Source organism: Bos indicus, chromosome 14 (genome assembly GCF_029378745.1).
Source record: "Bos indicus isolate NIAB-ARS_2022 breed Sahiwal x Tharparkar chromosome 14, NIAB-ARS_B.indTharparkar_mat_pri_1.0, whole genome shotgun sequence".
Taxonomy (NCBI): domain Eukaryota; kingdom Metazoa; phylum Chordata; class Mammalia; order Artiodactyla; family Bovidae; genus Bos; species Bos indicus.
In genome coordinates this window covers 57,755,895-57,781,629 of record NC_091773.1, presented here as the reverse complement: position 1 = coordinate 57,781,629, position 25,735 = coordinate 57,755,895, and the positions used below count along the sequence as shown (strand labels likewise).

The 25,735-nt window shown below is 38.5% G+C and overlaps 1 long non-coding RNA gene across 1 annotated transcript in view; it reads right to left on the bottom strand.

The window, feature by feature from the left end:
- LOC139186952 (uncharacterized) overlaps positions 1-25,735 on the bottom strand; it is a 264,026-nt gene that overhangs the window by 109,693 nt on the left and 128,598 nt on the right. The window contains exon 3 of the long non-coding RNA XR_011570640.1: positions 22,592-22,829. This is a non-coding gene — a long non-coding RNA (uncharacterized lncRNA). The remainder of the gene's footprint in view (positions 1-22,591; positions 22,830-25,735) is intronic.

Here is a 25,735-nt window from a genome sequence, read left to right as displayed (position 1 = left end):
AAAGGAGATCAGTCCTGAATATTCATTGGAAGGACTGATGCTGAAGCTCCAACATTTGGCCACCTGATGCCAAGAGCTGACTCACTGAAAAGACCCTGGTGCTGGGAAAGATTGAGGGCAGGAGGATAAGTGGGCAACAGAGGATGAGATGGTTGGATGGCATCACCAACTCAATGCACATGAGTTTGAGCAAACTCCAGGAGATAGTGAAGGACAGGGAAGCCTGGTGTGCTGCAGTTCATGGGGTCAAAGAGTTGGACGTGACTTAGCGACAGAACAAGAATGTCTTACACAATGTTATATGTCAGTTATAACTCAGTAATATGAAAAAAGAGCCTAGAGCACTGGGATAAACAGGAAAAGATGCAATTTAGGAGTTACAAATTCAGGAAGTTCTGATTTGTATTCCATTGTTTTTAAGTGAGGTATTTAAACGTTTGGGGACTAAATGTTTTGAGGCTAAATTAAATGCACTAAAATGTTTGGAGGCTAAATGGAAAGATCCAGTGGAGAGAGTGAGCTAAAGTTGGGAGAGAGAGAAGGTAGCTTAAAAAGATCCTGGAGTCCTGGAGTATAAACACAGTCAAGGTCATATATGTAACAGATTTTGACAGAGAAGGGATACTTTTTTGTGAGTGAAGGTAGGAATTTTGAGAAGCAAGCTCAGAGAGCTCAGTCATGAGTGACTTTTTAGATGTCTATGCTCTTAAATTTTCTCATTAAAATAAATGCTGGCTAGTTGTAGGGAAAATGATATAAACCCAAGTTCATTTTTAATCTCTTTGAATAGGATTCTTACCAGATTTGACTCAATTCTGAAGGCTTGGTCCCAAACTGATCAGGAATTTGAATCCTCTACAATGTTTTAAAGGAATAGAATATTTTGTTTAAAGAATAAAGTAGAATAAAAACAACTGATTTATAAAGATAGGTAGATGTAGTTGCTCTGATGGAATTGTATTTCTGGTCATCTGGTATATGACAGATGGTATCTGGTATATCGACAATTTGATTAACCTGAATAGAACCTATATTAAAATGCTGTTTAGTCAATTATCTTTTTTTTTCTTTTTTTTTAAATTTTATTTAATTTAACTTTACAATATTGTATTGGTTTTGCCATATATCAAAATGAATCTGCCACAGGTATACATGTGTTCCCCATCCTGAACCCTCCTCCCTCCTAGTCAATTATCTTAAATAACATTTTCTTTTTTTGTTGTGGAATGCAGGCATACTTTATCTTTCATTAAATCTCCTTTTACTTAGAAGTTTGGTATTATTTGGTAATACTGCCTTCAAAAAGCCAAACAGGGACATATTTATCAATTTAATCTTAAACTTAGTTTAATAATGTTCTCTATAATCAGTTTGAAAACACTTTTTTTTTCATTTCTTTTATGTAATTTCAAGATAGTCCAAGCCCGACTACAGTGTTGTGGCTCTGCAGAGTAGACCAGAAAGTGTAAAATGAATCTTCAAAATATTCTGGAAAGTCATTAACAGCTACTGAGAACTACAGGATTAGTTTGCTAATTATTTGATCATTTACCACTCAAACTATCTAATTACAGGACTCGGGCACTCCTACATTCACTGCCAAGGGAATTGGACACCATTTTAGTTTCATGACCATTAGCCTTTAGTGGGAGTGTTGTTTTCATATCTGTTTTATGCCTTCAAGTTGCTCACTGACTCCTCCCTGTCAGCAAAATGTAGCTTTAAAACATGATTCCACAACGTGCTTGAAGTTTAGGAATGACTGGGGAATGGTTTTCCAAATTTTGTTTACTGTCCTCAGTAGACAATATTTCTATAGGCAGTTTAAAAACTTTTATAATAGATTACATAAGCAAATTCTAATATCTATTATTAATTTATAAGTTGAGTATTAATGAAACTGTAACTTCAGTTTTGCTTAAAATGAAAAGGAAAGCATAAAAGTATGATAGAAAGCTACCAAATATTTAGTATAAGGAGAAACCTTAGAATTTATTTCATTAAACCTGCTTTTTTTTAGATTCTTGTATTAATTACTTTTATTTTTGAACGTTTAATTTTTTAATTTAATCTTATATTCTGTATTGGAATATAGTCGATTTACAATGATGTGTTAGTTTCAGTTGTACAGCAAAGTGATTCAGTTATGCACATGCGTTCTTTTCCCATACAGATTACTACAGACTATTACGTAGAGTTCCCTGTGCTATACAGTAGATCCTTGTTGATAATCAGGGCATGGCAACCCACTCCAGTATTCTTGCCTGGAGAATCCCATGGAGCGAGGAGCCTGGAGGGCTACAGTCCATGGAGTTGCAAAGAGTCAGACATGACTGAAGCGACTTAGCATGCATGCATGCAGTATACTTCCCAGGTACGGTAAAGAACCAGCCTGCCAGTTCAGAAGACATAATGTGAGTTCGATTCCTGGATCTTGAAGATCTCCCGGAGGAGAGCATGGCAACCCAGTCCTGTATTCTTGCCTGGAGAATCCCATGGACAGAGAAGCCTGGCAGGCTATGGTCCGCAGGGTTGCAAAGAGTCCAACACAACTGAAGTGTCTTAGCATGCACTTACATGTATGTTATCTGGAGAAAAGATACATGCATCTCAATGTTCATTGCAGTACTATTTTCAACAGCCAAGACATGGAAGCAACCCATATGTCCACTGACAGAGGAGTGGATAAAGAAGATGCAGTAGATATATACAATGGAATATTACTCAGCCATAAAAAGAATGTGGTGATGCCATTGGCAGCATGTGTGGATCTAGATATTATCAACTAAGTGAAGTAAGTCAGAGGAAGACAAATATATGACGTCACATATATGTGTAATCCAAAAGAGAGATACAAATGAATTTATTCACAAAAGAGAGAAAGACTCTACTCTTAGACATAAACGTGCTATCTCCTCTTGAATGTCTAAGTTTATATGCTTAACTGCCTATTCGGTTCAGTGTGCAGATTTAAAACTTAAGAGACATTGAGATATCAATGATATTTAAGATGTGGGACTGGGGAGAGTTTGTAAGGAGGCTGTTCCTATAGGGGAGAGGTGGTATTGAGGACGGAGCTCTAGGGTACTTCAATTAAAGGTCCTGTGGAGAAAAAGGAATCCAAAAATTGATGATGAGAGAGTCAGGGAAGAGCAAATGAGACAAGTGTGGCATGGAAGCTTAATAAAAACAGGATTTTATGAAGAGAGAAGCAGCAAATGCGGTCAAATGCTGCTAAGAATGCTAGTTTTTGCAAAAGTTGGTGTCTGGTAACATTAAGAAGTTTTATAGAAGTAATGGGGTAATATATCAGGCTATTTTTATTTACAACAATGAATCCAAATTAACATAGTTTCAAAGCTTAGCCGCTACATGGATAAGATGATAGGTCTTGGTGTAAAGTAACGCTTCACTTGGGCAATGGGGTACAATAACTCATTAAATGCTGGTGCTTTATCTTACATATTTTCTTAATCTTTTGGCCCAGAACAGAGTTTTACACATAGGAGTACTATACAGTTCATAAAAGAAGAAAACTTATCTCTAAGTTCTTTTTAATTAACCCTTCATAAGCCTATATTGAGGCCCTTTAAAAATATCTGTATCTTAGACTTGCAGACACAGTGCGGGAAGGAGAAAGTGAAAGTGAAGTCGCTCAGCCATGTCCGACTCTTTGCGATCCCATGGACTGTAGCCTACCAGGTTCCTCTATCCATGGGATTTTCCAGTCAAGAATACTGGAGTGGGTTGCCATTTCCTTCTCCAGGAGATCTTCCTGACCCAGGGATTGAACCCGGGTCTACCTCATTGTAGGCAGACACTTTACCATATGAGCCACGAGGGAAGAAGGGGGAAGGAGAGGGAGGGACAAATTGAGTGAGTAGCATTGAAACATATATTACCACATATAAAATAGAAGAAGTTGCTATATAACACAGGGAGCTCAACCTGGTGCTCTGTGACAGCTTAAAGGGGTGGGATGAGTCGGGGGTGGTAGGAGGTTCAAGAGGAAAAGGACACATGTATACTTATGGCTAATTCATGTTGCTGTATGGCAGGAACTAACACAACATTGTAAAACAATTATCCTCTAATTAAAAATAAAAACATCTGTATCTTGTGAAAAGACCAAAATAAACATGGAATAGTGGGAAAAACAAAGAGAATATTATACAGTGGGGAAAATTGTCAAGAACAAAAAGACTGAGAGAATTTGGTGTAATTTTCTTCAAGCTCATCTGCCTTTTGTGCTTTTAAGAAGGACCTTTCTCTCCTGCATTGCAGGCAGATTCTTTACCACCTGAGCCACCAAGGAAGCCCATACATATCTCTCAGTTCAGTTCAGTCACTCAGTCATGTCCAACTCTTTGTGACCCCATGGACTGCAGCACGCCAGACCTCCCTGTCCATTGCCAACTCCAGGAGTTTACTCGAACTTATGTCCATTGAGTCGGTGATGCCACCCAACCATCTCATCCTCTGTCGTCCCCTTCTCCTCCTGCCCCCAATCCCTCCAAGCATCAGAGTCTTTTCCAATGAGTCAACTCTTTGCATGAGGTGGCCAAAGTACTGGAATTTCAGCTTTAGCATCATTCCTTCCAAAGAAATCCCAGGGCCGATCTCCTTCAGAATGGACTGGTTGGATCTCCTTGCAGTCCAAGGGACTCTCAAGAGTCTTTTCCAGCACCACGGTTCAAAAGCATCAGTTCTTCAGCACTCAGCTTTCTTCACAGTCCAACTCTCACATCCATACAGGACCACTGGAAAAACCATAGCCTTGACTAGATGGACCTTTGTTGGCAAAGTAATGCCTCTGCTTTTCAATATGCTGTCTAGGTTGGTCATAACTTTTCTTCCAAGGAGTAAGCGTCTTTTAATTTCATGGCTGCAGTCACCATCTGCAGTGATTTTGGAGCCCCAAAAAATAGTCTGACACTGTTTCCACTGTTTCCGCATCTGTTTCCCATGAAGTGAAAGAACTCATACAAGTCAATAAAAATAACAACAACATAAAAAATTTGAATTAAAAATGGGCAGAGGGACTGAAAAGACATTTTTCCAAAGAAGACATGCAGGTGACCAACCGGTACATGAAAAGATGCTCAACATCACTAGTTACCACAGAAATGAAATATCAAAACAATAATGAAATATAACCTCATACCTGTTAGGATTGCTATCATCAAAATTACCTGGTATAAAAAATGTTGGTGAGGGTGTGGAGAAAATGGAACCCTTGTGCATTGTTGGTAGGGAAAGTGAAGAGGAACTAAAAAGCCTCTTGATGAAAGTGAAAGAGGAGAGTGAAAAAGTTGGCTTAAAGCTCAACATTCAAAAAACGAAGATCATGGCATCTGGTCCCATCACTTCATGGGAAATAGATGCGGAAACAGTGGAAACGGTGTCAGACTTTATTTTTTGGGGCTCCAAAATCACTGCAGATGGTGACTGTAGCCATGAAATTAAAAGATGCTTACTCCTTGGAAGAAAAGTTATGACCAACTTAGACAGCATATTGAAAAGCAGAGGCATTACTTTGCCAACCAAGGGCCATCTAGTCAAGGCTATGGTTTTCCAGTGGTCCTGTATGGATGTGAGAGTTGGACTTTGAAGAAAGCTGAGTGCCGAAGAATTAATGCTTTTGAACTGTGGTGTTGGAGAAGACTCTTTTTTTTTTTTTTTTAAACTTTACATAATTGTATTAGTTTTGCCAAATATCAAAATGAATCCGCCACAGGTATACATGTGTTCCCCTCTTGAGAGTCCCTAGGACTGCAAAGAGATCCAACCAGTCCATTCTAAAGGAGATCAGTCCTGAGTGTTCTTTGGAAGGAATGATGCTAAAGCTGAAATTCTAGTACTTTGGCCACCTTATTCGAAGAGTTGACTCATTGGAAAAGACTCTGATGCTGGGAGGGATTGAGGGCAGGAGGAGAAGGGGACAACAGAGGATGAGATGGCTGGATGGCATCACCGACTCGATGGACATGAGTTTGAGTGAACTCTGGGAGATGGTGATGGACAGGGAGGCCTGGTGTGCTGTAATTTATGGGGTCGCAAGGAGTTGGACACAACTGAGTGACTGAACTGAACTGAACTGTGGAAAACAGAGTAGAGTTTCCTCATGAAAGCAGAGCTACCATATGATCTGTGCTTCCCGGTGGCTCTGCGGTAAAAGAATCCATCTGCAATGAAGTAGATGCAGGTTCGACCTGATCCCTGGGGAATGCATGGGCAACCCACTCCAGTATTCTTGCATGAAAAATTCAATGGACAGAAGAGCCTGGTGGGCTATGGTCCATGGGGTTGCAACGAAGCAGACACGACTGAAGTGACTGAGCACCATATAATCCACTTTTGGGAATATATCCAACAGAAATAAACAGTATACTGAAGAGACAGCTTTACTCCCATATTTATTGCAGCATGATTCACAACTGCTGTGATTTAAGACCATTCACAAAATTGGAATGTGGATTACATTAAGTACTGTATCAATATTAACCACCATAATTAAATTCAGAAAATTTATCTAAGAATATTCTTGTTTTCAGGAAACTCACACTGAAGCATTAATGGTTAAGATGGCCTTGTATATGCAGCATGCTTTCAAGTGGTTCAGAAAATATAGATAAAAGTGTGTGAGTGTGTGTGTAGATACTGAGACAGAATAATCAAAATGTTGGGGTCAGGAATTTAACATTAACCAGTAGTAAAAGCTGGTAAGTCTGGGTATAGGGTTTCCTTTCATTATTCTTCTAAATTTTAATTTTTCAATTATTTCAAAATTTAAAAAGTTCTAAAGGAAGTAGTGTTTCAATGAACTGTTTTACACTCTTTGCTCTTATTCTTTCAATTAGATTTTTTTTAAAACAATTTCTTTCTCTCTGTCACCCATGGCTCAACTGTAAGAACAACTTTAAGAATACTAATTGTCTCATGAGTCACTGGATCATAGCAAAAATAACATTCCCTCTACAGTCCCAGTAAAATACATTTAATTTCATGCAATCTTGCTGTGATTCTAAGAATTTTGATGTAACCGAAACAAAGGAGCATCACATGGGTATACAACCAAGTTACTAGTATAATCCTTTATAATACAGGGTACAACTATTTTTATTATTTAACAGTATGTAAATATGAATAGCAACCAACTTCTCATATAGCTTAATGAACTGCAGGTTAGTTCAGATGTAGCGATATGTAGCACAACCTCAGAATTCAAATAAGTTCAGTTATAAGAAGTCAAAAGAAGTAAGGGAAGAAAAAAAAGGTACTGATACCAGAGATGGAAAATTCTCAGTAGCTTTCATGTCTTACCTAGGGATGTGTTCACACTGCCCAGTTATATGTATTTCATATTAATATGGACATATACTTACGTAGACATACACATATACCGAGGTGAAAGTCCCTTAGTTGTGTCCAACTCTTTGTGACTCCATGGACTACACAGTCCATGGAATTCTCCAGGCCAGAATACTGGGCTGAGTAGACGTTCCCTTCTCCAGGCAATCTTCCCAACCCAGGGATCAAACCTAGGTCTCCCGCATGGCAGGCAGATTCTTTACCAACTGAGCCACCAGGGAAGCCCATACACAAATACTTACATATACTTATGTGGGCATCCCTGGTGGCTCAGACAGTAAAGAGTCTGCCTGCAATGTGGGAGACCCAGGTTCAATCCCTGGGTTGGCAAGATTCCCTGGAGAAGGGAATGGCTACTCACCCCAGTATTCTTGCCTAGAGAATTCCATGGAAAAGGAATTAAGTCCCTGGGATCCCAAAGAGTTGGGCATGATTGAGCGACTAACACACACACACAAACACATATACTTGAATAGAGCTTTGTAAATTACAAAGTGTATTTATATACATTGGGCCGTTTGAATTTTGAATTTTAAATGTGTCAAAAATCTTCACTCATTTTACAGGTTAGGAAACCAGAACATAAGTGACAAAGCATTTCGCTTGATGGCTATTAAGTTACAGGAATAGACAGTGATTGAACTCCATTCTTATTTTAAGGTTACTTCCATCTTAAGGTGGAGTCACCTTAAGATCTTTTGTCTATATCCATGACAACAGGAGTGAACAAAGAATTTAGAATGTTTTTCAACAGTTCAAGTCAAAAACAAAAGGGCCTTGATTAACTGCTAGTAAACATGTAACAAAACAGTTATGCAGAGTACTTGGCATATTCTGATGGAATGCAATTCAACTTACATATAGATAGCAGACTATGAGAACCCTTTTAATGTCTCTGTGATATCTAATATTCTAGCAATTGCATCTATTTAAAGTTGAGGAATTGAGGCACAGTTTAACTTACTCAAAATATAGAAAGAAGCCAGGCATCTTTACATAAGCAGCATGGTAAAGAATATTCTTGATTGAAGATTTTGATTGAATCAATCACCTGCATTTGCTCTTTGGGGAGGTATATTTGGAGTGATGGATACTTGGACCACTCAACTGATTGCACTGCTGGATAGAGTGCTGTAGATTTCCTGTGGGTTTTGGAGCTTAAATAGTGAACTTTTCTCCGACCCTTAAAATACAGACCCCTGCCTTCGTCCAATAACATTAGTATATATTTATCTTATGAAAGGACAATGTACCCTCTAAGCAGTTTCAGATTCCTTCATCTTTAAGTATATATACTTTTTGAGAAGATAAACAAATAGAAGCAAATTTAGCTGCATAAGAGACTGACAATACTTTAACTTCTTATATTTCTATTGAGCTGATGGTAAGGATTAATTCATGGATGCAAATTCCAAGTTGAACCTGGTATTCGGTCAAACCCAGTAAAGTGAAGTGGTTATGAGCATGGGATTTAGAAGCAGATTTCTGGATTTCAATCCTTGTCCAAAGCTGGGTACCAGGGGCAAGCTAATTAACCTCTCCGATACTCAGCTTCCTCATCTATAGATTGAGGGTAATGACAAAATCAGTGTCACACAGTTGTTTTGAAGATTGCATGTGTCCACGTGTGAGAAAACTGTTATATAAAAACAGTGCTCAGCATATTGTGTGAGCTCAATGGCTCAGTCGTGTCTGACACTTTGTGACCCCCATGGACTGTAGCCCGCCAGGCTCCTCTGTCCATGGGATTTTCCAGGCTAGAATACTAGAGTGTGCTGCTATTTCCTACTCCAGGGGATCATCCTGACCCAGGGGTCAAACCAGTGTCACTTGTGTCTCCTGCACTGGGAGGTAGATTCTTTCCCAGTATGCCACCTGGAAACCTGAAAAACCTTACTCAGCATATTATGCACAATCAACAAATTACTATCTCCTAAGAAGAGCCACTGTAGAAAATCCAAATCAATGCTTTTCATATCTTAATCCTCATAGATTAAGCAAATACTCAAAACTGAGACAAGCATTTTTGGGGCATGTACACTTCTGATAACAAGGGCATTCATGTACTCCTACATGAATGTACAGAACCTGGGCCACCACAAGTAGAGACAGGGCACCAGAGAGAGCCATTAAGAGCACAAAGCTGAAAGCCACAACTCTGACCTGAGTCAAACCGTAGGAATGTCCAAATAGAGGTAATGGAGGCCTAGAACCCAGGCTAATCTCTGCTTGAACAAGGGATTTAAAGGTATCATTGAAGACACCTGGTTGGCAGGGCATCGCCTTCCATCATTCTTGGCATCTGTTTTGCAGGACTGATTTATTCCTTTCACTTCATGGACCCCAAGATTCTGGACGGCAGTAATTATTATCATTTTTTTATTTTCAAAATACCCCTGTGCTTGGCATATTACCAGATGCTTAATAATTAGGGTAAACATATGACACAGTTTACCTTGAGAAAGCCTGACTTATACATTTTATTCCCACATAATTATTAATAGCATTTCCATTTCACTCTCAAAAGTTAACACAGCTTGGATAATCAATTACACATCTTTCCTATTAATAGCAGTAGCTGAATGAACAAATTTTCCCTATCCATATATCACTGTATTCTACATCTGATTTATGTTCCCTGTCTTTTTAGTATTTTCGTCTACAAATAAATAAGTGAAGGAAGTATTATATTCTGTTAGGTATAGGCCTTTTGTATTTTTCCTTTTTATTGAATTGAGACAAAGCAGTGGAAAGTTGTATGACGTTACTTAATAGAAAATAATATACCTTTAAATATATTTAACCTTCATGAGAGTTAACATAACTATAAGAGAAAAAGCCATTTCAGAGAAAGTATGGGAGAGGCAATTTTCAACTGACTGTAGTAAAGGCATGTACTATCAAAGTGAAAGTGAAAATCATTCAGTCATGTCCAACTCTTTGCGACCCCACGGACTATAAATTCCATGGAATTCTCCAGGCCAGAATACTAGAGTGGGTAGCCTTTCCATTCTCCAGGGGATCTTCCCAACCCAAGGATTGAACCCAGGTCTCCCACATTGCAGATGGATTCTTTACCAGCTGAGCCACAAGGGAAGCCCTCCACTAAAAATTGGGCAAAAAATACTCTGCTTCCTTGATCACATCGCCACATATTTGAACCATCTGGGGGTAGTTATTGTTTCAGATTATTTTATTAATACAACACTTGAATAATGTACTATTACAACCACCAGATAGATTCAAATATAATAGGAGGCTTCCAAACTTTGTTTTAAAAAGGACTGATAATTCAAATTAGCTCCAAATTGGAAATGTTCACAATTTCATGGAAGCAACTCAGAAATACTATAAGAATTCTATTTGCTGATACACTCAAACATTACTGCTATCAATCCTATTTCTGTTTTCTCATCCATTCATTTTGCAAGATATAATTCAGTTCAATTAAAAATTCTGCAGGTATTTTATCCTTTTTCACATAATTTATGTCAATTGAATTTCAACCAACCAGAATATCACCTTCCTTTGCTGCAATGACACATTCAATTACTAGTAACTAAAGGCATTATTTGGACTGTTTATAACTCTTGGAAGTTTCTGCTAATGCAAGAAAAGTTAGAAGTCATTTTAAGGACTTATTGTTACTATTTAGAAAAAAGTCATAGAAACAGCAGTGTCAGTAAAGATCAGGCTTCTGCCTCCCTACCAGCTCTCTCCCTATCCTTTAGCTTGGCTCATTCTGCATGGTGTTTCTTACCACATTTATATCATTTAATTGCAAACAAAAATTATATTAGTTTCAGTGGGATTAAGACCAAAAATATTAACCTGAATTAGTCTTCACCTTCTCTTTATCTTTTTCCTCCAAAAATGTCAAGGGCAGCTCCATTGTTTATCTAATTTGTGGGTAAGTTATGAGGTTGAATGTAATAAATTTTACACTTTAAATTCTTAAATGAGCATAACTACACAAGTATGGTTTATAAACATCCATATATTTTAGCACTACAGATGGTGACTGCAGCCATGAAATTAAAAGATGCTTACTCCTTGGAAGGAAACTTATGACCAACCTAGATAGCATATTCAAAAGCAGAGACATTACTTTGCCAACAAAGGTCCATCTAGTCAAGGCTATCGTTTTTCCCGTGGTCATGTATGGATGTCAGAGTTGGACTGTGAAGAAGGCTGAGCGCCGAAGAATTGATGCTTTTGAACTGTGGGTTGGAGAAGACTCTTGAGAGTCCCTTGGACTGCAAGGAGATCCAACCAGTCCATTCTGAAGGAGATAAGCCCTGGGATTTCTTTGGAAGGAATGATGCTAAAGCTGAGACTCCAGTACTTTGGCCACCTCATGTGAAGAGTTGACTCATTGGAAAAGACTGATGCTGGGAGGGATTGGGGGCAGGAGGAGAAGGGGACAACAGAGGATGAGATGCCTGGATGGCATCACTGACTTGATGGACGTGAGTCTGAGTAAACTCCGGGAGTTGGTGATGGACTGGGAGGCCTGGCGTGCTGCGATTCATGGGGTCGTAAAGAGTTGGACACTACTGAGCGACTGATCTGATCTGATATTTTAGCCATACTAAGTACTCACTGGATAACTACTAACATTTCAATGGACAAGAAATGTTTTTACATGGCAAGTCCAATTTAAATTTCAAAAAATCACCAAGGATAAAATTTGGTAGAAATATTTTTATTAATATTTAAAACATATGTTTGCTACACCTAAAATGGTGTTGTGCTCATCTGCTTTAAATTCCTATTTTTAAAATCCTTGGCAACTTGGAAGCTCTGTAGGTTTAAACCATCTATTTTCTCATTATTCCTTTATCCTGCCAAGTTTAGAAGATAATATGTCACACCACTGCCTTTATAAGCTATTCTTGACCACATATTTTGGATGCACCCTTAGAACATATTACACTAGAAGATGGAAACTGGTGACTGATTTTCACTACAGATATAGAACAACATAATTTAGAGAAACTGATTTATCAGTAGCTGATTATCTCCATGTTGGAAAGACTTTTACTTCCTGATATTTTTTTCATAAATCTTTTTTGAAAACAAAGGAACAGCCAATAACTACTTTAAAAGCCTGACCTGCTACAAAAAAGGAATAATGTCTCTAGAATATTTGATTGATCACGCAAATTACAATGAACTTAGTAGATTTAGTTGGCCCAAGTGGTGCTTTGGAGAAGGCAGTGGCACCCCACTCCAGTACTTTTGCCTGGAAAATCCCATGGACGGAGGAGCCTGGTAGGCTGCAGTCCATGGGGTCGATAGAGTCGGACACGACTGAGCGACTTCACTTTCACTCTTCACTTTCATGCATTGGAGAAGGAAATGGCAACCCACTCCAGTGTTCTTGCCTGGAGAATCCCAGGGACGGGGGAGCCTGGTGGGCTGCTGTCTATGGGGTCGCACAGAGTTGGACACGACTGAAGTGACTTAGCAGCAAGTGGTGCTTTAAAGTTAACATTCTATAGTAATCATTTGATTATTCACCCTTTTTTTTTTGTTCTCAATTTGATGCTGCTTTGCCTGATTGAAAATTATTTTCTAGTCTAATAGATTCTGCAAACAGATGAGTGATTAGCTTGCTACCCTCATAAGCATAACCAGTGACCAGCGAAATTTTATTGACAGAAAAAACCATAGGCCAGCAGAAGTTATTATCTGAGTTCCAGTCTGTTGATCCAACATCGTAATATGTGACTATGCATGTGAGCATCTTTGTGAGGAGTGGGTTTTGAACTTTTATATAACCCTCAACAAAGCTTGAGACCCCAAAATGCTTGAGAACATGTACACCACACTTCATCACAGAGGCACCCTCCATTCAACTGCCTGTGTACCTCCACCATCTGCCCAAGGCTTCATTGATTCACCATATAGATATTGAACATCTACAATGTATCAGACCATTGGGGAAAATAATGATTAAATACAGACTCTGTACTTTTGTAGCTTACAGACTCTTAAAGGGGACAGGAACAGAAATTATTACAAAATGTAATAAAACCTGTGACTGACAATAGAGGTATCTTCAAAATGCTGAGAAACTATTCAAATAAGATCAGAGTTGATCGTGTGGAAGAGTGGAGGTTTCACAGAGAATATGGCATTGACCTATGTTTGGATAGGTAAAAATGAAGACAAGATTCTGAGCTTTGGGAACAGAATAGGAAATGGTAGAATATAGGTGTGAAAAATTTGAGGAACAGCAAAAGTGACTGGAGTGTAGTATAAGAGGGTGCAGTAGATAATTAGCCCAGAAGTAGGAAAGGACTCAGTGTAAAGGGATTTACATGGCAGGTTAAGTAACTCATTAAGTTAAGATAATAGTTCTCAATATGGGGGTTCATGTAACCTTTCTAGTGACCCTGGAAGAAGTCTAAATACTATCATCAATGTTTCAAAAATTCTGTGAAGACAGATATTTGCACAAGATAAAAATATTTACTTTTGTGCTGAGATTTTATTTAAAGTGAAGTGAAGTCACTCAGTTGTGTCCCACTTTTTGCAACCCCATGGGATTTTCCAGGCAAGAATACTGGAGTGGGTTACCATTTCCTTCTCCAGGAGATCTTCCCAACCCAGGGATTGAACCCAGTTCTTTCGCACTATAGGCAGATGCTTTACCATCTGAGCCACTGTTAATGTATTTAGGGAATCAAAATGTTTCAAAACATAGGGTTCATGAAAGAAGAGTAAAGATATCTTTGGCAAAGTTTGAAAAATGTTGTTACTGAATCATTGAAGTTGATGGATTCTAGATTTAAGGATTTGTGTACACTTGGATGTGGAGATCAAGGGACAGTAGATGAATGAAATCAATCCCATCTTCTTATCCTAATCATAGATAGATATAGGTACTCTCCTCTAAATAGACATTCCATTCATTTAGGGAATAAAAAAGGTATTCAACAGACAACCTCTATAACCCATTCCTGGAGATTAGGGCTGGGTATATCAATTTAGTGCAATATTGTTATTGTTGTTGTTTAGTCACTAAGCTGTTACTGACTGTTTTGCAACCCCATGGACTGTAGACCATCAGGCTCCCCTGTCCATGAGATTTCCAGGCAAGAATACTGGAGTGGGTTGCCATTTCCTTTATTGGTAGAGTGTAAAACAAAAAAGGAATCCTTGGTGAACACAAATATTTAAGGGCTAAATGGACATGACAGCTATAAATACAATGTGTAATCCTTGATAGATCCTAAATTGAGCAGGGTGGGGAGCTACAGAAGACATTATTAGGCAATAGGGCAAATCAAAATACAGATTATGTATTATATAATAAAATTGTTGTTGTTTAGTGGCCAAGTCATGTCCAACTCTTTTGCGACCCCATGATCTGTAGCCTGCCAGGCTCCTTTGTCCATGTGAGTTTCCTAGGCAAGAATACTGGAGTGGGTTGCCATTTCCTTCTATAGGGTATTCTTCCCAACCCAGGGATCAAACTCGCATCTCCTGCACCGGCAGGCAGATTCTTTGCTACTGAGTACCCAGGGGAGCCCATATAATAAAATTACACAGTGTTAAATTTCCCAAGAGTAATTGTTCTCAGAAGATACAGGTATGTGTATGGAGGCAAGGTGAGGAAAGTGTTAAATTAGGAAAATGTGAATTATTAATAAATGGTGAATCTAAATGCAAGGTATGTGAATAGTGATTACTGTATACTATTCCTGCAACTTTTCTGCAAATTTAGAGTGTTCAAAATCAAAAGGGAACAAAAAGATAGATCTAGAAAAAAAAAAACTGGTAAAGAGAAAATTTGCCATGGAAATCAAGAAAGACAAGCACTGGATTAGAGTATTGGTATGAAGTTAGCCACCACTCTCTTCAACTTTTGGAAGAACATTTGTCTCTGAAAGAAAGAAGAGAGGAATAAAGGGAAGACATCATTTGTAAGATAATATCTGAAGACTGCTATGTTATGTTAGTAAAGGAAGGACACTTGGAAAGGAGATCAGTTATATTATTTTCGCTACTAAGCCCAGGAGTTAATGCTTAAAAGCAAATACATATTTTGAAGGAGGACTGTACAAAAACTCTAAGAACTACTTTAACCAAAATGCATTTGTTAAAGGCAAAAATCTCTTGAAATTTTTCCATGATGACTTTTTATTTCAATTATTTGAGGCCATTGCAGAATTCATTAGTATTTCCTACAACTCTTTTGAAAGATGCCATTCTTTTAGAGAAGATTTTTTTCACCTTCTGAATGGTGATAATATACATCATTATAATATATATAAAAATTATAATTAGCATCTTTTGAGTACTTATTATCTTCTATGTACCAGACAAAGAGCTTTGGCTGCATAGCCAGGTTTGACTCTTACAGAAATTCTATTTGGAGAAATAAATTTTATTGATATCTCAGAAATTTTGCCAATTTTACAAGGGAACTAAACAAGTGAGATGTAATTACATGTCTGCTGCTGCTGCTAAGTTGCTTCAGTCGTGTCCAACTCTGTGCGACCCCATAGACGGCAGCCCACCAGGCTCCCCCGTCCCTGGGATTCTCCAGGCAAGAACACTGGAGTGGGTTGCCATTTCCTTCTCCAATGCATGAAAGTGAAAAGTGAAAGTGAAGTCGCTCAGTCGTGTCTGACTCTTAGTGACACCATGGACTGCAGCCTACCAGGCTCCTCCGTCCCTGGGATTCTCCAGGCAAGAACACTGGAGTGGGCTGCCATTTCCTTCTCCAATTACATGTCTAAGGTCATTTAATTGAAGGCCATGGAATCATGACTCAAAGCTCTCTGATTCTAAAGTTGTGTTTTAAAACATAGGATATTTATTTTGAGAAAAATATCCTAAATAGTATTACCAACTTTTCATTAATTTCATAATTTAAATGACTTATTGATATTTATATAAATCATATTGATTATATTCTTTGCAGCTGAAGATGGAGACAGTATATACAGTCAGCAAAGACAAGACCTGGAGCTGACTGTGGCTCAGATTATGAACCCCTGTAGAGAAATACATTAGACTGTTCAGGTATGATCAAAATCAAATACCTTATAATTACACAGTGGAGCTGACAAATAGATTCGAGGGACTGGGTCTCATAGACAGAGTGCTTGAAAAACTATGGATGGAGGCGTGTAACACTGTACAGGAGGTGGTGACCAAAACCATTCCCAAGAAAAAGAAATGCAAGAAGGCAAAGTGGTTGTCTGAGGAGGTCTTACAAATAGCTGAGAAGAGAGAAGTGAAAAGCAAAGGAAAAAGGGAAAGATATACCCAACTGAATGCAGAGTTCCAGAGAATAGCTAGGAGAGATAACAAAGCCTTCCTAAATGAAAGTGAAATAGAGGAAAACAGTACAATGGGAAAGACTAGAGATACCTTCAAGAAAATTACAGATACCAAGGGAATATTTCATGCAAAGATGAGCACAATAAAGGACAAAAACAGCAAGGACCTAACAGAAGTAAAAGATTAAGAAGAAGTGGCAAGAATATACAGAAGAACTGTACAAAAAGGTCTTAATGACCAGGATAACCATGATGGTGTGGTCACTCACCTAGAGCCAGACATCCTGGAGTGTAAAGTCAAGTAGGCTTTAGGAAGCTTTACTATAAACAAAGCTAGTGGAGATGACGGAATTCCAGCTGAGCTATTTCAAAACCTAAAAGATGATGTTACGAAAGTGCTGCATTCAATATGCCAGCAAATTTACAAAATTCATCAGGGACCACAGGACTGGAAAAGGTCAGTTTTCATTCCAATCCTAAAGATAGTCAATGCCAAAGAATGTTTATACTACCTTAAAACTGCACTCATTTTACATGTTAGCAAGGTAATGCTCAAAATCCTTCAAGTTAGACTTTAAGAATACATGAACTGATAATGTCCAGATGTTCAAGCTGGATTTAGAAAAGGCAGAGAAACCAGAGATCAAATTGCCAGCATCTGCTGGATTATAGAAAAGGCAAGGGAATTCCAAAATGTCTACTTCTGCTTCATTGACTCCACTAAAGCCTTTGATTGTGTGAATCACAACAAACTGTGGGAAATTCTTCAAGAGTTGGGAATACCAGACCACCTTACCTGTCTCCAGAGAAACCTGTATTCAAGACATGAAGCAACAGTTAGAACAGGACATGGAACAACATACTGGTGCAAGATTGGGAAAGGAGTTCATCGAGGCTGTATATCGTCACCCTGCTTGTTTAACTTCTATGCAGAGTACATTATGCAAAATGCCCAGTTAGATGAAGCACAAGCTGGAATCAAGATAGCCAGGAGAGATATCAACAATCTCATATATGCAGAAGATACCCCTCTAATGGCAGAAAGTGAAGAACAAAAAAGCCTCCTGAGGGTGAAAGAGGAGAGTGAAAAACTGGCTTAAAACTCAACATTCAAAAAACTAAGATCATGGCATCTGGGCCCATCACTTCATGGCAAATAGATGGGAAAAAGTAGAAACAATGACAGATTTTATTTTCTTGGGCTCCAAAATCACTACAGATGGTGACTGCACCCATGAAATTAAGACATTTGCTCCATGGAAGAAAAGCTATGACAAACCTAGACAGTGTATTAAAAAGCAGAGATCACTTTGCCAACAGAGGCCAGTAGAGTCAAAGCTATGATTTTTCCAGTAGTCACGCATGGATGTGAGAGTTGTACCATAAAAAAGGCTGAGTGCCAAAGTATTGACGCTTTCAACATGTGGTGCTGGAGAAGACTCCTGAGAGTCCCTTGGAAAGCAAGATTAAACCAGTCAATCTTAATGGAAACCAACCCTGTATATTTATTGGAAAGACTGATGCTGGAGCTCCAATACTTTGGCCACCTGATGCGTAGACCTAACCCACTGGAAAAGACCCTGATGCTGGGGAAGATTGAGGGCAAGAGGATAAGGGGGCAACAGAGGATGAGATGGTTGGGTGGCATCACCAGTTCAATGCACAAGAGTTTTAGCAACCTCTGGGAGATAGTGAAGGACAGGGAAGCCTGGCATGCTGCAGTTCATGGGGTCACAAAGAGTCAGACACGACTTAGTGACTGAACAACAACAAATAGACCTTAAATCTCAATGTAATAGGTTTATAAGTTGCCCTCCCCACTTCTTTCCTAACTTGAAACATTTTGCAAAATAGATTTTCTATTCATTCATACCCATTTATTTGGGGAATTGGTTTGCCTCTATATGACTGATTGCAACTAATAAGACATGTTGGTGCCACGTCTTGAGGGAGGAGAGAACGAGGGAAATCTACAGATCCTGGCAAATGCCACATCTTGGAATAGTCTGGAAAACTTCCCTATTTCTCCTTCCTTCTCCTACTCCAGAAAACAAAGAGTCACCAATTCCAAAGTCCAACTGGCCTCCTCCTCACTCCCACTCTTGTTTATCAAGGATTCTTTCAAAGAAACACATCTTTAAAAATGAAGCCCTTGTTGTGAAAGCATCATACCATGTCTTTAAAAAAAAAAAAAAACACCACTTGAGAATTCATTCTTCCTACTGAATATGAGTATTCCCAAGAATTCACATAAAAAAGAGGCCTAAACTAAAACCTTGGCACAATTCTTGCCCAAACCAAATAAACCCAGGAGATGATGCCCAAGGCCAGCAGTTCTGGTAAGGAATGATGAGTTACTTCCTGAGGATACAAGATCTCAGAGTTCTGTTCTTTTAGAAGAGACCTAACTGATTACAGAAAAGCCTAATTGAAACATGAATAAAAGAACAATCTTTATGTGATCATAGGTAAATATTTTTTCAATGGGAAACAGATTCTAATGGAGTGATACTTTCCATAAATTCAGCAGAAATACATCAAGAGGCAACAAATAATTACCAGTGAAAAATCAGGGTCAAACATGGTCTGCTGGTTGAACAAACACACATGTTTCAATTTCTTGTATGAAAATAGGCTTTTTCAATTTCTTCTATGAAGGCTTCTGCAATTTCTTGTATGAAAATACTCATATAAGAGTAGTTTCAATTTCTCATATAACTTCTATTCCTGCTCAATTAGGCCTTACTTCAGGCTTTCAGAAATAGTGATAGGCATTGAGTGGTAGAGAATCTGCCTGCAATGCAGCAGACACGTGTTTAAGCCCTGATCTGGGAAGATCCCCTGGAGAAGGAAATGTCAACCCATTACAGTATTCTTACCTAGAAAATCCCATCAATGGAAGAGCCTGATGGGTTACAGTCCGTGGGGTCACAAGGTGTCAGACATGACTTAGCAACTAAACAACAACAAAGCATTGAGTGAAATGATAAATCAGCCATAGCTGATGGATGGACCTTGTTGAAGAAATGGTGGGGCGGGGCAGGGTGGGAGAGTGATGATTTAGAAGCCCTACCCTACAGAGACCCAGGAGATTACAGTTGTATCGATTTGACAATGCATAACTGACCCAAAAGTGAGTATTTGGTTTAATTAGGTTTCTCACAGTTCAAATAAAACTTACTAAATGTTTGAACAAATACACTTAAAAAAAAAACTAATTTAAGTGAGGCAATCATCTTGGAAAACAGCCTGAGGGTCCTCAAAAGATTAAATAGAGTCACTATGTAATTCAGCAACTTTAATTTTTTTAGTTGTATACCTAAGAGAAATGAAAATATATGCCCACCAAAAATTGGTACACAGACATTTGTAGCAGCATTTTTCTTTATAGTCAAAATGTGGAAACAACCCAAATGTGCATCTGGTGAACAGATACAATATGGTGTATATTATACAGTGAAATTAAAAGGAACCAATTATTGATACACGCTACAACATGGATGAACCTTGAAACCATTATGCCAAGTGAAAGAAGCTTGTCACAAAATACCACATATTTCATGACTCCATTTACATGAAATGCCCAGGAGAGGCAAATCTCTAGAGAGATACCAGAGGTTGTCTAGAACTAGAGGGATAGGGCTGGAGGGTGACAGCTAATGGGAATTGGTTTTTGGGGGGCATAATAAAAATGTTCTAAAATTAATTGTGATGAAGTTTGTACCAACTCAGAATTACTGAAAAATCATTGAGTTGTACATTTTAAATGAGTGAGTTGTGTAATAGGTAATTTATCTCTTAATAAAACTGTTACCAGGAAAAAAAACCACCTAATTTCGCTAACAGAGGCAAAATAAAATAAAAACAAGAATCATTTCCCTTTTGTCTTCTTTCCTGTTATACTGGTGGCTCTTTGTGAGGATGCAGGCTTCAGATTCATTTTTTTTAAACCAAGTTGATCTCACTGCAGTGGATCTTGGAAACATAAAAGTTTAGATGTGTAGCATACAGCATCTATGATTGGGGAACAGCAAGAAATAAAACAGAAAATATAGGACTTGCAACAAGGTAACCTGCAGTCAAGACTTGACCTTGCCATTAACTATCTGGTTGACCTTGAAAAGGTAAGCTAAACACTGTTAGCCTCAGTTTTACTGATTTTTACAATTTAATTGCATAGCAATGAGAAGGACCTTACATAACTGTAGATCAAAAAAATAGTTTCATTCGTTCACTAATCACTACGTTAGGGGTTATAACTAGGGACTTGCAGACCCTGGGGGAGGCTGATAGAAGTTAGCTCTGAGAGCTTTGAGAGCAGATGGGAAAAGCACTTGATCCTGATGAAAAATTTAAGGAATGAACCTCTCAGGAAAGGTTGTACCTTGGCTGATTCTTGAACATGGAGGATTTAGGCAAGCAAGAAGGTACTGTGGTAGAGCTGAGGTTTGAAGGAGGAGAAGCTAGACGAATGCTCAGAAGTGCATATAAGCAGTCTGTTCAAGGAACTGCATGTAGTCAGACACGATGAACAGTGGTTCTCAAACAATGATGCCCAGACCTTTAACATCAACATCACACAGAAACTTGCTATGGATGCAAATCTCAGTTCATACCACAGACCTGTTGAATCAGAAGATGATTCTTGGGACGGAGCACAGTAATTTGTGTTCTAATAAGGTGGTTGTGATGCCTGATTAGACTTGAGAGCCACTGGATTAGAGCCTTGGGTTCTAGTAGCAAGAGACGTGTTTGCCTACCCTTGCTGCATATTTGCACAGTTTACAAAGGCAGTTTTATAGGTCAGTTTATAAGCTGTATAAGTTACTTTAGGCTATTTATCAGGAAATACAGAAAAAGCTAAAGAAAAATGTAATCTCATTATCTATACATACATATTGTTAGTATTTGGTGAATTAAATAGAGTTTTTTTTGAAACATTGGATCATAATGTACTTTTTTGTATTCCATTTTTGTTAACTTAATATTTTATGAGTATTTCTCCATGGATTTTGAATTCTATCAGTCCTAAACACTCATGGAAAATATTTTTAATGACTCCAAAGTATTTCATCGTGTGAGTAGACCATAATTTAATTTACTACTTATTACTGTTGGAGATTTAGATCATTTCAATAACTTTTATAAATAATACAATGATGAAAAACATTTTCCATAAGTATTTTTTCTGCACTTTTACTTCCTATGGTAGATTTTTAGAAGTAGAGTTCTATGCTGAGTACCTATTCTTTGTATCTCTCCTCCTTCTGGTAACAGGCCCACCTTCTCTGGCCACCAGATTGTCAAGTGTCCTTGATTAGGCTAATTATGATGCCCCATACCTCTAACCACACAGGCCATTCAGATATGTGACAGGCTGGACCAATGAGCTTAATGACTATTTTGCAGGGAAGCCATTCCCCTCCCCCTCTCAAGAGTAGAAATAAACCAAGTCAGCTACAGAAAGCAATGACATTAATTTGTAGAGAGCAGAGATGAGAGTCCGAGAGCATCCAAATTCTCAATGTTTTCTAATTTACTTACTATTCCAAAACAAAAATCACTTAAAAAGTCTAGTTCAAGCTAGATATATTAGTCCTGAGTGATACATAGGGCCTTGAATGGTATGAGTACAATTGCATTAAAGCTATTCCTAAGTCTGAGAACACTGACCAACTTTATAGTATCTAGCCTTCCTATTTGGAAGCATTTGATGTTTCTCCAATTATTTGGATTTTCTTTTACAATTTGCAGTAAAATTTTGTAATTTTCTTCATTTAGAAGCAATAATTCCTTATAAAGTATATTCTTAAACATGTTATTTTGGGTCGCCTTTGTTATAATGAGCTTCTCTCCTGTATAAATTTCTAGAGTTGCTGTTAACTAATTACCACAAACTTAATACAAATTTATCATCTTACTGTTTTGGAGGTCAGAGTCCAAAAGGCGTCTCAATGGGTTGAAACCGGGTGTCAGTGGGAATGTGTTCCCTCCAGAGGCCTCTTGTCATTCCATCTCCCTCAGTTTGAGCTATTTGTTGACTGAAGTGACTTAGTAGCAGCAGCAGCAGCCCCCTTCCATATCCAAAGCCAGGAATAGCCATCGAGTCCTTCTCAGGGCATCTTCCCTCCGCTTCTGAGTCTTCTGCTGCCTTCTCCCCTATTTAAAGGTTCATGTGTTTAATTGGGCCCACCTGGAAATCTCCTAACTTTAAGGTCAGCTGATTAGCAGCCTAATTCTTTCTGCAACCTTAATTTTCCCTTGCCAGGTAACTTAGCATATTCATAGGTTCTGAAGACTGGAATGTAGATATCTTTAGGGGATTATTATTGTACCTACTGTACCCTTCATATACATATCAATTGGCTACTGTTTTTATACACATATGTATGTTTGTATGTGTGTGTATTATATATAATTTTCTGCTTTCACAGCAAAACTCCCCAAGCAATTGTGTGTCTGTATTTTCTCTTGAATGTATTGCAACTATGGTTTCAATTTCGCTATTCTTTAGAAATTTATTCAAGGTTATCAATTACTTACACTCTGCCAAACCCAGGGGTTTATTCATTGTTCTCATCAGGGGATGCTTACTGACATTCATAAAGTCTCCATGTCTTGGCACAATGAAAGCTTGTCTTTTTTGCTCCTAACACAGTGAAATGAAGGTTTTAATATGGGACAACTGGGATCCACACTGTCATTATATGACTCAAACCCTTTCCAAATAATAATTGCATCCTCCCCCAGAGCCCCAGAGTCTTCCCGAGTCCTCTGTATACAGCTGGCAGATGAGGGAAGAGGTAAGAAAAGGGTGCATAGTTTGTTTTTTTCAAAGGAGCTAGTGCAAGAACAGTGTACATGATGTTCATGATGTGCATAAAACTTCCACACCCTGTTTGGCATAATTCAGTTTCCTTGCACCATCTCACTGCCAGACATGGTGGAAACTGGATCTAGCTGTGAGGTCAGGAGGAAAGACAGACGGGGATTAGGGAACACATGGCATTGTGTCTGATGCTCACCTGTCCCGTGCATTTGGTGCGATTGGTACCAGCCTTCCTGAGCCTTCACTGGGCTTCCCTGATAGCTCAGTTGGTAGACAATCTGCCTGCAGTGCAGAAGACCCTGGTTTGATTTCTGAGTCTGGAAGATCCTCTGGAGAAGGGATAGGCTCCCACTCCAGTATTCTTGGGCTTCCCTTGTGGCTCAGCTGGTGAAGAATCCACCTGCAATGTGGGAGACCTGGCTTTGACCCTGGGCTGGGAAGATCCCCTGGAGAGTGGAACGGCTACCCACTCCAGTGGCCTTCATTATTTCTCTGAGACCAACTCAGATAGTGTCTGGAAACTTCAGCCAATTTCAAAACCAATATAATTTGCACCAAATATAGGGCATGTGAGATGATTTAATTCTGTACTTATTTTTCTCTCCCCAAACTTTTCCTTCTCCTATTTTCCATTTATCTTTAGTAGTATTATGGTCTTCCTTACTACTTACTATTTTTTCACTCTTCCCCCAACTGTGACAATATTCTGTCATTTCCTACACAACCTTTGGAATCCATGTTCCATTGTGAACATGGATTACCCCCACCCTCACACTTTTTATTCCCTCAAATAATTTCCTCTCTTTTTTTGATAAAAGAACTTAAATATGGACATTTCTCTGTGAACCTCTCTAGTGGACAATAAACATTTCCCTTAGTTCACATAAAAATGCTGGAAGAGGAAGTTGGCATTTTTTAACAAGAATTCTGCTTGTTTTTTCAAGCTCAATCCTTGGTATTTTATTCCAAGCTTTGGCCATATAGAATTTAATGTTTACCACTACCATTAATAACACTGAAAGACAAATAGTATTTGTTTATATACTTTCCAATGATTAGAATAAAGATTTACATATATTTATTTAATCTGCAAAAGAACAATTTCTTCTCCCCTTAATTTTGAAGAAAAAGCTCTCTTCCTTTAACACATCGAATTTCATTCTGTTCAACCTCACAATTATTATCTGAAGGTCTTTGCTAATTATTATTTTTTAGAATTTTGTTTAATATTTGATCTGTCACAATCCTTTTTCATAATGATAATGACTACCATGTCTCACATGCCAATTATGGGCCACATTTTAAGTGCCTTATGAGAACTGTCATATGTAATACTCCAAGATGTTGGTACTTTTTACCTGCATTTTACAGAGCAGAAAAGAGGCACAGAAATATTTAAGAAGTTGTCTTAGGGCATGTAGTTTCACAAGTGGAAGGGAAAGATCCATAACAGAGACCCAGCTGACAGGTGAATTCCAGCCCCTGTGTTGTTGTTACAGTTTTCCAGCTGATGGTTCCTTTATCATTTGGCACTCGACTCTCCCATATGCTGACTGCTCTGCCTAGATCCTTGATCGTCTTCTTTATAGCATGCATCCTGTCCCTAGCTCATTTTTGTGCTGGATCTCTTTTATCTACTTTATAAAATGCTAATACATTAAAAATAGAAACAAGGTGGGGATTTTTGTACGTATTCTTTTTAAAATAATCATGTCCACATATTTTCTTTTTTTAGATCTGCATTTATGGAATTTTGATGGTAAAATTAGAATCAAGTTTATGTGCAATCTAGAGAAATGGTATGCTGCTGCTAAGTCGCTTCAGTTGTGTCTGACTCTGTGCGACCCCATAGACGGCAGCCCACCAGGCTCCCCCGTCCCTGGGATTCTCCAGGCAAGAACACTGGAGTGGGTTGCCATTTCCTTCTCCAATGCATGAAAGTGAAAAGTGAAAGTGAAAGTGAAGTCGTGTCCGACTCTTAGCGACCCCATGGACTGCAGCCTACCAGGCTCCTCTGTCCGTGGGATTTTCCAGGCGAGAGTACTGGAGTGGGGTGCCATATAGATGGTCCTATTTGCAAAGCAGAAATAAAGACACAGATATAGAGAACAATTGTATGGATACCAGGGGGGAAAGGGAAGGTGGGATGAATTGGGAAATCGGGACTGACATTTATATGCTATTGATATTATATGTAAAATAGATAACTAATGAGAATGTACTTATAGCACAGGGA